Source organism: Hesperophylax consimilis, chromosome 2 (assembly GCF_061612785.1).
Source record: "Hesperophylax consimilis isolate HC1 chromosome 2, BYU_Hcon_1.0, whole genome shotgun sequence".
Taxonomy (NCBI): Eukaryota; Metazoa; Arthropoda; class Insecta; order Trichoptera; family Limnephilidae; genus Hesperophylax; species Hesperophylax consimilis.
In genome coordinates, this window is record NC_142837.1 from 38528249 (window position 1) to 38538807 (window position 10559).

Sequence of the window (10559 nt, forward strand, 5' to 3'; positions counted from 1 at the left end):
TGTCAAATATAACGTTTACGTGATTAATTACTTATTTCCATTTCACTGCAACAAACGTAAATAGCCTGATTTTATCAGTGTTGACTATTGTATTCATTGAGCGATAAGGGATGTTGATATTATTAATTGAAAATCAATCTAAAATAGACAAATAGTCTGGGAAGGTATTAAAAGAGGGATTTTCAACCTTCTGACAGTGTTTTCAGGGGGCTGTTAGTCACATTTTCATGCATAATGCATTGACTCCAGCAAACAAATACTATTTGAAATTCAATCAGAACCATGCTGTTTGAAGTAGGGAACTTTGTCAAAAAATTGCACAGTAGAGAGCACAGATGTACCACTAACGTAGATTTTTTGTTTTTTTCTTTAAATATAATTAAAATCAAATTTAAAAATATAATTTTTAAGTTCGGCAAGTATTTTTTGGTTATTGTTATTGTTACAGCTGTTTCGGTTTTCAAGGCCATTTTCAAACTGTGGTTTAAGCCACGTTTAGACGACTTATTTATATGATTCTATTTTACCCCCTCCCAATTTAAAATGATTTATTACCGATTAAACAGATTTATTGATAAATTAATTGTGATAATAGATTTCATATTCTGTGGGAGTATTTTGAAGTCTGTTTTCCCCACATTAATGTTATTTTAATTGTTTAATAATGATGTAGCAGTTATTACTTTATTTAAATGTGTTATGTTGTTAAGGTTTTGTGAACATACTTAGATAATATTAATATATAATAATTTTCCTTACTTTATTAATTAATGTTATATTAGGGTCATTCGTTCTTTATTGATTTCTAATTTTTGAAGTAAATTTAATCTAAGGTCCTTTCTTTCTATGCGTAAGGGTTTAAGTTCATTGTTGTTAAGTGGGACGTGATTATTTACTAAGAGATGTCCTGCGAATTTTGAAAAAGTGCTTATATTATTATAACATCTTATGTATATGATCTTTGAATCTAGTTGATTTAGCCCTTCCCGTCTGTTCGATATAAGTAGCGTTGCAGTCGGCGTGGTCACATTTCAATTCATATATGCCTCTATTATTAAGTTTAGGATTTCTACTTTTAGAGTTTTTAAGGTTTGTTCCTATGTTATTATTGGTTTTGAAAGCTATATTTACACCGCATTTTTTGATTTCCTTTGCTATTTTTATGGATATTGGACCGATGAATTCGAGACATGCAAATTTAAAATAACTTTATTTTTATATAGGTGTAAAGAAAAGCACTTAGGAGTGCTTTCCTTAAGTTTGAATTTGCCGCGTTACCGACAAGTTAGTTGGTGGCCCACTAGATGTCACTGCTAACAGCTTTGACATTTGCGAATTAAAGCGAGATATAAAAGTAAAAGGGTCATCATTATTTCATTAAATACACGAATACACCTGAATATAATATCTCACATAATTAAGAAACCTGAAATAAGGGCTTTAAATGTTGTTTCTTTTGTTTTTACAGGTGATTGAATCATTTGTTAACAGATAATGTGATGGTTAAGAGTTGTAAATACGTATTGTTAATAAATCTTTTGTTTTTACAGAGAAACGCAATTACGCCTTTGATTTAAAATTATAGTTTTAGATTATAAAAAAAACTATTATATAGGTATATATAACTAACGTAGATAATAATTTGGTTTTACATAAAAATATACACATTCTTCTATTAAGAGGAAACCCGGGCGCTGAGAAATTTGAACAATAGATATTTTAAAAATCACTTGCTATTTCACTCTGCTCAGCGAGCGCGCTATCGATGTGTAGGTACCCACCCAACTAAGAGTGTGTGCGTGCCTGTTACGCTCGCTCTCCTGCCCCGCATCTCCCGTCTTCCGTCCTTCGTCATGTAGGTATATCTGGTGTTTGTGGTTATTTTTCCGACTTATTTCTCCGTTACTGTTTTTGTCTCGGCGTATAATCTCGGCGAAATGGATTTTCATAAGATTTTCACTATCATTTAAAGATTTTCTTCCGAAAGGTTTACACACGTAATTTATAAATATGTATTATATTTATAAAAAGTAGAGGAAAGTCATTGTGTAATCAAGTGATTTAAAATATATTTTCGGGCGCTTAAATTGCTAACGCTGGCTAAACCTTGTGAGATACATTAAAATAATGTACTACGGAATTGTATATCTTAAAAAGGTCCTAAAGAAAGGTCCACCCTTGTATATGACTCCTAAGGATAAGCCCCAGCAACGCCGGGTACCCTTCAGCTAGAATGTACATTATAATATGTGAGCTACTGAGTGGACGTATTATAAATTATTTTAGTAGAACCCAATGTAGATAATTAGTTGTACAGAATACACTATTTTTGTGTTTAAATAAAACATCAATATTACTAAAATTTTATAATGAAAAAAAAAAAAATAATATACCTATTACACAATACCATTACCATACACACATTATTGGGATACAACCGTATACACTCATAACATATGCCGTTTTTTTGATTTCCGTCTTTATCATAGTATTTCATTTTATTTAATTTCCCTTTATTATTATTTTTTTTTTTATTTATATTAACTCCACACAGGAGGCCCTGAAGAAAATAATTTCCTCAGGGCCTATGTCATCTTTGGGGATGCTGTGTGGAGGATCTTTTTGTGGAGAGGAAGGAGTGAACATGGGTCTTGAAGAGTCCCATGTTGTAGGAGGGAGGAAACACAGAGGCCGGCAGTTCGTTCCACAGCCGAGCTGTTGAACTTAAGAACGAATCGTAGAAGCGACCCGTTCTCATGTGACGAATGTCAACCGTGTACAAATGTTGGGCGCGCGTTTGGCGTGTATCCCGACTACGCACCGGTGCCGAAGGGATCAATGACGCTAGTTCCTCAGAGCATCTTCCATTGTAATGCCGATAGAACAAGGACAGCATACCTACCTGACGCCTGTGCTCTAAAGATTGCAGTCCGTTTGTTAAGATTGGGGAATCTATCAAACGGACCGCCCGTTTTTGCACAGAGTCAAGGGTTTTTTTCAAGTATTTAGAGGCTCTGGACCAGAGATGGCTGCCAAATTCGACAGTAGGTCGCACTTGCGGTTTGTACAGGGTCAGCAGTTGTGTACTATTAAAGTATCTGCGGGCCTTGTACAGTACGCCCAGCTTCTGGCCAGCTTTACTCTGGCTTCGATGGAGCCCCCATACCTGAGGTGGTCACTTATATTTACACCAAGCATATCAATGGAAGGCCTGTTCGGAAGATTGCTTCCATTGAAGGAGACTAGATTATCATGTAAATCCCCTTTAGACGTAATCAGACAGGATTGGGTCTTTGAAACATTAAATTCGACGAGATTATTTTTACCCCAGGAGGAAATACTCTCGAGATAACCGTCCATTCTCTGCTTCAAAGCCCTCCGAGCCGCTGGAATTTGTGTGCCCTTTGGTGGTTTGTCAAACAAAAAGCTATCATGAACTGTACTGTCATCCGCGTAACAATGAATCGGTGCACATGTCAAAAGGTCATTGATGTGCAACAAAAACAAAGTCGGAGACAGAACCGATCCCTGTGGGACGCCAGCATTTATAGAGTGTGAGGATGAGGTGAAACCGTCAGCAACTGCCTGAATCGACCTATCCCTTAAAAAGTCAGCAATCCACGTACACAGGGATGCGGGAAGTCCGTAAGAAGGCAATTTGTTGACAAGTCCTCGGTGCCAGACCCGGTCAAAGGCATTGGATATGTCTAGTGCGACCGTTTGGGTCTCACCGTGACGTTCGAGGCACCGCCCCCAAACATGCGACACATACGCGAGAAGATCACCGCCCGAGCGGTTCCACCGGAATCCATATTGACGGTCGTTGACAATTTTGTTCTTCTCGAGGAATGTGAGCAGTTTGTCGTTGATCACACGTTCCATCACTTTGGACAGAACTGCTGTGATCGCTATGGGGCGGTAGTTGGCCGGGTTGGAGCGGTCACCTTTCTTGGGAATAGGGTGAATGACCGCTTTTTCCAACCAGAGGGCACAGTCCCACACTTCAGGGACATTTTGAAGAGCTTTGTCATAACTGGAACTATTTCCGCAGCACACCTCTGCAATACCAGGGCAGGTATTCCATCAGGTCCACTAGCTTTGTTAACATCGAGCCCCCGTATAGCGTGGAGTACATCCCGATGCCGGATCCTCAGCTTTTTCATATAGAAGCCGCAGTGAGGAACCGACGGCGGAACAGCACCTCCGTCATTGAGGGTCGAGTTTTCCGCAAACATTTTCCCTAATAGGTTAGCCTTTTCGGTGGCGGTGTTTGCTAGTGAGCCGTCAGGTCTGGTAAGAGGTGGCAAACTGGGTTTGCAAAAATTCCGAGATATTGAGCCCGCAAGGGACCAGAATGCTCTGCTGCCATGAGGGCAGGCAGCCAGCTTTTTGCTGATCTGCAGGTCGTGTTCGAATATTGACCTACTAATGATTCTTTTGCATTCCTTTGCCGATTTGTTGTATGCTGATATGTTTTCGGGCGTTTGAGATGTGTTGTAGGCTCGGTAAGCCGCGTTTATTCGTCGAATTGCTTCGGAGCATTGTCAACTGAACCACGGCTTTGAGCCCACACCAGTTTCTTTAGTAGTCGATTGTATGAAGCCATCCATCGCCGATTTGATGACTTCACCAATCTTCTGGGCACATCTTGAAGGGTCCGAAGTCCGAAAACAAACAGCTGACCACGGAAAAGTGTTGAAATGGTCCCGCATACCGAACCAATCTGCTGACCTATAGTGCCACACTTTTCTCCTCAGCCTCTCATTGGTTGGTCTGGGGCTAACGGGGATTGATATCGTCACTAGGCAGTGGTCAGATGATCCCAGAGGCGCTGTGACGTCAATCTTATAACGCGTCAAGTGTGGCACAGTAGTTAAGAATAGGTCTAACCGATTGGAACGGTGAATCTGAACATCAGGAACCATTGTAGGCTCCTGAACCAGTTGCTCTAAACCGTAGCAAATGGCAAAGGATTCCGCCTGTCGGCCAACCGAGTCCGTTGGGCCTGAGAACTTCAACCATGTCATCACTTCTTGTTAACTTATATGAAATAATAAATTGAAATAAAATAAAACTAAGATGATATAGTAGCTATAGATATAGAAGCACTCTTATTATGTAGGTGAGTAATTATTTGAGTACTAGGGAAATAAATACTCTTCTCAAGAGGAATCCCGGTAATTCAGAAACTTATTTAATACGTAATTTAGCCCAATTATTGCTATTCCGCTCTGTGCTACGGTCAGTCATCGTGCTGTAGATGTGTGAGTGTGCGAAGTTCTTATGCGCGTTGGTGGCGCACTCCGCCGAGAGAGCCCGCCATATAATTATTCCTTTGCTTCTTCGCTTTGCCGGTATCATATTACATCGATGTTTGCCGGCCGGCGGCTAGTCGCAAGTCACAAGTCGCTACAGGACTATCTGCATGTGTGTGGAGACAAGAATAAAAAATCAATTTCTTGTGACGGGACGTTCTATCCTTATCCACCTAAATAAGCTATTATATACATATTATCTTTGCACGCGCAAAATATCACGCAAGAAATAAAAGCGGAGATACATGAGCCTCAGATGACATTTTTTAATAATTGTTCCAAATCTATTCTGCCTAATCTAAAAAACAGTTTTAGACTGAAGGAACTAAATAGGTACATTTTCGTAATAAAATAGGAGGCCTAGGTACATTATTTCATACTTTATTGTATTGCTCTTACTTACTTGACCGGTCAGTGGCTGAGTGGGCATCGCGTTTGGGTTCCACCCGGGCGTAAGTTCTCCATCACAACACAAGCAATATCTTCCGCTTAGTGGTGGTGGTAGTTGGAGTTTTTCAAATGTTAGGTTATTCGTAACCCGGGAATGTTTGTCTTTCTTTTAAAAATTAAAAAAAAATCTTACTACCCATATAGGTCTACTAAAATGTGTAGGTGCGTACATTTGAACTGCCTCCATGGTTGAAGGATAAGGCTCTTGGCTATGAATCCGCAGGTCACGGCGTGCGCAAGTAAATTTTATTAAATTAATTTGTGTCGTTTTGCTAAATTAATCAATTAAAAATAATATAAAATACTTGTTAGGACAGATAGTTATCTTTTTTGTTTATCAAAACTTAACTAAACCATTCAAGTTGTTTGAGACAGGGAAAAGTATTAAAATAAAATATTTATTTTTTATTTTAGTAAAATTCCTGAAATCAACAGGTTTTAATTCCCTTGCGATGTTTATTTGGCCAAAATGACCAATTTTTACCACATAAACATCGCAAGTGACCAATATTGCAATTTTTTGTTCACTATTTTGTTTTACGAATCTTATTATTGTGTTTTGTTAATAGAGCCAATGCCAATGCCATTCGTTGAAATTTTGAAAATGACATGAAAGCCATAACACCCTTGCCAATCACCACACTGCAAATCGGATGGTGTGGAGGAAACCTCCATTTTTTCCACTCTACCTCCAGACATGTCGGGGTTCTGAAAATCGGATCATGAGTAAAAATGAACTAGTATTTAAATATCCATGTAACTCGAAAATAATAGAAAATGTCATGACTAAACGGCGCAACTTTTCCTACTGTGTTTTGTTATAAATAACAGATCACTACACAAATGGCATCTTTTTAAAAATATATTTAAAAAAAAAATTCTTTATTCATTGTAAGTTGAGGATTTTTTGACTTTCATGCTAGGTACATGTCCGTGTTACGACCAAATTCTGTATGGGGTTGCTACAGGGTTTTGTTATAATACTCGTCCAAATAAGTCGCGTCTCAACTTGAGCGCGCACATACTTTATTTATTTATTTATTTATTTAATATCAACGGTATAAATATACCATAAACAATGATAACATGTCACAGTCAAAATCGTAGAAATATTTTAAAAAAAGAATTACAAATATATGTGGCATTTGAATGTGAAATGACATTAGAGAGTAAGTAAACAAGAGATACAAGTACATAAGCTTCTATAGTGCAAATAAGGTAGAATTAGATTTAATTAATATTGATTGAAAAGATTTGATAGCATAGCCCTCTTGTACCTACCTTGCGTGCAGTTAAATAGATCTGCCACATCTGCGTATCTATTACTAACTTCATGCAACCTAGGTACAAGCGAGTGTTTGGAATACTCAGTCCTGATATTGTTGCATTTAAACAAAATTTTAGAACGAGTAGCTCTCGTGGGTATATGAAATTCAATGAGGTTAATTAAATCAGGACTGTCTATACTACCATTTACAATTTTGAACATAAATATTAAGTCGGATATAATTCTTCGATCTGAGAGTTTTAATAAATTTAGATTTTTCATCAAGTAATTATAATTTATATTTTCAATGGGAATACCGAGTTTAAAATTAATGTGTCTTAGGAATTTATATTGAATTTTTTCGATTGAATCTGAATGTAATTTGTAGTGGGGGGACCAGATCGAGGAGTTATATTCGACTTGACTACGAACCAGGGATGTATACAAAAATTTTAATGTTGAAATATTCTTGAAACCTTTGGAATTTCGAAGAATGAAGCCTAGCATTTTCATTCCTTTATTATTAATATTATTTATATGCGATATAAAGTTTAATTTAGAGTCGAAAGTTATCCCCAGGTCATTAATTTCTTCAACAGAGGTAAGGATTGAGTTGTTGAGTTTATATGAATGAATAATTGGTTGATTTATTCTGTAAAATTTAATTGAATAACATTTATTTATGTTCAGATGAAGTTTGTTAAGAGAACCCCAATTAATTAACCTGTTCAAATTATTTTGTAGACAGATACAATCTTCAACGCTTTTGATTATTTTAAATATTTTTAAATCATCTGCGAAAAGTAACGTATTGATATCTTCATCTAATATATTTACAATATCATTTATGAACAGTAAAAATAATATTGGGCCTAAATGAGACCCCTGTGGTACACCACTGGTAGCTATAAATTGATTGGAAATGAACAAATTGATTTTTACAAGTAAAACTCTATTAGTTAGATAGCTAGCAAACCATTCTAAAAGTTTTCCGTCAATACCGAGCTTACGTAGTTTGATCAGGAGAATTTTATGGCATACTTTGTCAAAGGCCTTGATAAAGTCCGTATATATGGAATCGACTTGAGTTCTGTTAGCTAATGCGTTTGATATATAGTTTTCATATAACGAGAGATTTGTCAGAGTTGATCTACCTGTCAAAAATCCGTGTTGATTCGGAACAATGAGATGGTTAATACATGGTGAAATTTTATCAAGTAATAGTTTTTCAAAAAGTTTAGGAATTACAGATAGCTTACATATTGGTCTATAGTTAGTAACATCACTTTTATTACCCTTTTTAAATATAGGAGTTAGATAACAACGTTTCCAAATATCAGGAAAGCACCCTGTGTCAAGGGATTGATTAAACAATAGAAAAATCGGCTCAGCCAGTGAAGTAATGCAATTTATCAGGATATTGGGATGTACATTATCAGGTCCAGCCTTTTTGTTTTTGTCTAAGGATTTGATTTTACTTATAACGTCGTTTATGTTGATGTGTATGGCAGGGATATGTATGCTCTCGTTAAGCGACGAAGGTGGTATATAATTGACTGGGATATCTTCGTCATAGACGCTTTTAAAATAATCAGCAAAATAGTTAACTTTTACATTCATGTCAGTACTACTCTTTTCTTTGAAGTGCATTGAAAGGGGTAAACCTTGTTTGTTTTTTCTAAGAGAGTTAACGTGAGTAAAAAAGTTTTGTATATTAGAAGGTATAGAGTTTTCGATTCCATTTATATAATTGAAATATGAATTTCTTGATAGTTTTTTTACATTGAGTTCTATAGTTGTGAAATATCTTGTAGTCGATAAGAGAGTTCAATTCTTTAAAGTTTTTGTGTGCAATTTTTTTACAGATAACTAGGTTAATTAGCTCGCCACTGAACCATTTTGGAAACTTCGCTTCCTTGAAGTGTGAAAGTGGTACAAAGCTTTCAATGGCCTTATTAATAATTTTGTAAAATAATTCAATATTATAGTTAATAGTATTATTATGGTGAAGAAATGACCAGTCTTCATTTGCAAGATATTGATTCATGTTAGAATAGTCAGCTTTGGAGAAATTATAAGTTAGGTTAGGAAGAACAGTTGTGTCATCTGGTGAGTTATTAGTAGTGATGGTTATGCTTAGAGCGGGGTGGTGGCAGTCTAGGGGGAGAAGCTCGTCAACTGATTTAGCAATATGGACTGAGGTATCACTGCAGAATACTAAATCCAGCAGCCGATTATTGGTATTGTAGACTTGATTGACTTGATGTAGAGAGAGTAAGTTCGTCATATCTATTATTTCGCGGGCATTTTCTGGTAGGCTTAAGTTGTTATAAGAGTCCTTATTCATCCAATCAATGCAAGGGGTATTATAGTCACCAAATAAAATTGTTCTGGCATCAGGGTATTTATTTTTAAAGGTTTCGAGGTCATCTATGTGGTTTCTGTAGACTGTGATATTGGATCCAGGAGGAATGTAGACACATCCCAGTAGAATTTTGCCTGATTTAGTTTTTAGTAAAACGAATACCTGTTCCACGTCCAGATGTTTACAAATTAATCGAGTGGATGGCAGTAATTTTGTAACGGATATAAGAACTCCTCCTCCTCTGGTTTTAGTACTAGTGGCTGGATTTCTGTCAAGGCGGTAGGTGTTGTAAGATGAAAATCCAAGTTCCTCGGTGTGAATATCAGGATCAAGCCAAGTTTCGGTAAGAAAAAAAACTTCAATGTGTTGGAGTAGTGGAAGAGTAGTTTGTAGCTCTATGAGTTTGGTACGGCAGCCTCGGATATTTTGGCCGTATCCGATGATGTGTTTGAGTTTTTTGAAGTTGACCTTATTATTGTGGGCTTGTTATTCATATATTTTATTGCTAACCCAACTTCTCCTCCCTTTATCCGAGTTTCCAATTCTTGGCGGAGGTCCGACAAGAATTTTCGTTGGTTCGGTGTTTGGTCGGAAAAGATTTTAACAGTGGAGTTGGTCAGATAAAAGTTCTTTCTCCTGAGGATATTTATTGCTTCAGTGGAGTTCTTTAGAATAACCTTAACGGGCCTAGGTTTATCCGGCCTCACTGCTCCAAGGCGTAAAGTGTTGATAGAGTTAATTTCAATGTTACTATCAATCTTATTCAAGATATTTGTAATTTGTATTTTGTCATCTTGTATTTTTTCTATTTGGTTGATCTTAGAGCTTTCAGGAATATTTATGATTATTAGATTATTTGCTCTTTTTTTCTTTCTTCGAGTTCGTCGGCTGCTTCACAAGTAGATACTAATGAGTTAGGTTTATTGGATAATGCTTTAAAAGCTGACAGCTCACCCTCGAGTGCTGCCATTTTGGCAGCCATTTGAGCAATGATTCCGAGAATAGCATTAGTTTTTGGTACCATTTTTGCAATTTGATCTTTGTTTAATTTGCTTGTTGGGTCAATTATTAATTCAGTGAGGGCCTCAACCGCGTTTCTCGCCAGATTGATGAATCCTTGGGAATCCATTTTATTAACTTAATTTTTTTTTATTTTTTTTGG